Below are 3,272 nucleotides of genomic sequence, written 5' to 3'. Positions count from 1 at the left end.
ATAATACCATGGAGGGCAGCTAGGTGGCACAGTGGATAAAGCACCAGCTTTGGATTCAGGAGGACCTGAGTTCAAATCCGGCCTCTGACACTTGACACTTACTAGCTACGTGACCCTGGGCAAGTCACTTAACCTTCATTGCCCTGCAAAAACCAAAAACATACCATGGAAAAATAAGGAATGTTGGGTTGAAAGCTCCATTTGAAGTGACAGCATGGGAAGAAGGGCCAAGGAAATGGAATGAGGAGAGATTGCTTTGCTGGCTGCATGGATTTCATGGCTGGAAAGCATTGACAAACACTCCTCTTGGTTTGGTTACAATTTCTGTTTGCTGCTTCTGGAAGATAAAACTCCTGGAAACAATGCCCCCAAGCTCAACATCATCCCTTGTTTTCTATTGCAGCTTCTCCTCAGATTCTTCTCTATCATCTCCCTCTTGCTCCTGTCCTGGAGAATAGAATACAAATACACACACAAACACACACACACACACACACACACACACACACTCTGTCTCTGTTTCTCTCTGTGTGTGTTTCTCTGTCTCCATCTCTTTCTCTCTCTCTCTCTCTCTCTCTGTCTCTCTCTCTCTCTCTCTGTCTTTCTCCCCTTCCCTCATCTTTCAAAATTTCCAGGGTTTCTCCAAATTCTACCACAGTCCCTGAATCAGGAGGTGTTTCTTCCCATCTTTTCCCAGACTAAGAAGGAAAGGAGAAAGACTATATATACCAAGATTCAAGACATCTACCCTATGAGATTCCACAACCAATTATACCCATACGGTATTATTACCTGGGTATACAATTTAAAAAAACAAAACTGTCCCTGCCTTCAAAGAGTTTACAGTCTTATTTGCATAACCTATCTATGAGTGGCCTCATTCAACCACTGGGCCAGACACAAGAAGGCTCTTTATGCTCCTTTTCATGCTTTTTCTTTGTATCCCTGGTGTCTGCACCTGGGCAGGTTCAGTCTGGAGATGCACAGTGTCTGGCATATGGTATCAGGCAATTGGCATTTATTTATTTATTTATTAAACACAATACTGTATACTTTAATCACTTAAAATAGGACTACAGACTTTTGCACAGAGAATTACAGTAATCTTCGCAAACACTTCAATAGAAATCTGAATAACAATGTTCAAAATAAAATAAGTTTTTTGTGGGGTTTTTTTTATGACCAAGCAGTGCAAACATTAGAGGGTTTAGGTCTCAGCAGAGGGACACTGGATGCATCCAAAAGTGGTCTCTCACTCCTCCGGCTGAGCGCGCTCATAGCACTAGATGACCTGGAAGCTCCTCTTAGAGGACTAATCTGACTAAGAATAGACCTCACTTGTCTGGAGACTGGGAATGCATTTAGGTAACCCCTAAATGGATGATAGTCCATCAGTTGTTCTGTGCGTTTCATACCAACTGTTGGCTTCACAACTTCAAGTCTTTTCAATAAAGCCAAGTTCTCTCTCTCAATCCTTCTGTCTGTTGAGAGCACTGTGGTACAACTTTGGTGGTGGAACAACAGGTTTCCTAGGAATGGTACTCTTAGCTCTTGGTTTTTCAGCCTGTTTGGATAGTTCTTTTAACAACCTTTGATTTTCCCAATCAATCTCTCTTACCTCCTCCTTTGTAAAAGAGTAGTGTTTCTTAGGTGCTGGAGAAGGTCTTTCAACACTAAATTTTTGCTGTTCTTTTTTGTCTAATTGCAGGAAAGCTTTCAAAAGCTGATTCAGGTCCAGTGTATCATGTAAGACTTTCTGTTTCTATCTGTTGTCCAAGTTGGATTCTAATGAGAGTACTTTAGAGGTGAGAGTGGGTCCATTTTTTTCTTTCCCTACTCTGGCTGATTTTAGATATTTTGAATTATACTTTGAGTCTTCAAAATATCCAAATGTTTCTTGGCTCACATTTTCTTGCCTTTTTACTTTTGTTTTCTGATCATTTGATGCTGACAGTTCAAAAGACTGAATAGGGTTGATGTCTGGAATTGATAAAGGAGTTACATCAGTCACAGTATCTTCAGATTCCTCTGTTAATTCACCAAGTTTTGGTATAGAATTTATGGACGGTGCTTCTGTTGACTTTTCTGATTTGCATTCTTGTTTTGGAGACAGAAGAGCTAAACCAGGTGCACTTTTCTTTGAAGATGATTGAGATGAATCATAGAGACAGATGTCAGATTCTGTAGTTGAACAATCTGTATCTGTACCTGTAGAAGATGAGGAGGAAGAAGAACTGATTTTGTTAAATTTTTTACTTGTGTACTTTTAAAAATTATTAGATGGTTTAGCTTACTTGGGTCTGATACGATGTCTTTTCCTGTCATCACTGTCCTCTTCTCCATCTGTATAGTAATCATCTTCTCCTCTTACTATTTTAGGGATTCTAGATGGAATGGTTAAATGTATTTTTCCTGCTGATGAAGTACTACATGTACTCTTTGATCCTGAATTTGATGAGGGTGAAGATGTTCCAGTACAGTTTTCTAAGGCATGATCTTCTGAAGGTGTTTTCTCTTTCCTTTCATTTTTCTTCTCAATAACATGATCTTCCTTGTTAAGGGCACCCAATTTAAGATCTAAATTTTCTGCATCTATTTCTCTTTTCCCATGTTTGTCAAACTGCTTGTCAACTGGTGAAATACTGCTTCCGCATTTCTTTTCTTCTTCATCAAAATCACTATCAAAGAAAGAACAGTCTACTTCACCTTCTGACATATCTCCATACTGGTCCATAACAGCAAAAATATTCTGCCAAAGCTGGAGGAATGACTGAGTGAGGCCGGTGGGAGCACCAGGCGAGGAGGGTGCTCATGGAGGAGCCACTGCCACCTCCACCACCTGCTCGCATCGGCGCAATTTGCATTTATTAAGGTTCTCCTTTGTATCAGGCACTGTGCCAAGTGCTGGGGATACAAAAGAGAAGTCAAAAACAATCCCTGCTCTCAAGGAGCTTATTGACTAATGGGGCAAAGAACATGAGAATTATGTATAGACAACATATTCATAGGATAAATGAGAGGGCACCATGACTAAGGAAGAGTGGGAAAGACTTTTTGTAGAAGGGGGGGTTTTAGCTAGACTTGAAGAAAACCAGGGAAGCCAAGAGGTGGAGATGAGGAGGGACAGAATTCCAGACGTGGGGGAGAGCTACAGTAAAAATACTGAAGAGTTGAGCAATGGAGTACTAAATGCTTGTTAATTGTTTGGTCGATCAATTAATTGGTTGTTTTGTGATCCATGCATCTCCAGACTGAACCTGCCCAGGTGCAAA

At 40.6% G+C, this 3,272-nt stretch overlaps 1 pseudogene; it reads right to left on the bottom strand.

Moving 5' to 3' along the window:
* Positions 1 to 1,468: 1,468 nt before the first annotated feature.
* Positions 1,469 to 2,734, bottom strand: LOC122753072 (annotated as a pseudogene).
* Positions 2,735 to 3,272: the final 538 nt, after the last annotated feature.

The sequence above is a fragment of the Dromiciops gliroides genome, chromosome 4 (assembly GCF_019393635.1).
Source record: "Dromiciops gliroides isolate mDroGli1 chromosome 4, mDroGli1.pri, whole genome shotgun sequence".
Taxonomy (NCBI): Eukaryota; Metazoa; Chordata; class Mammalia; order Microbiotheria; family Microbiotheriidae; genus Dromiciops; species Dromiciops gliroides.
Note: the sequence above shows the minus strand (reverse complement) of the source record. Positions and strands in the feature narration are given on the sequence as shown.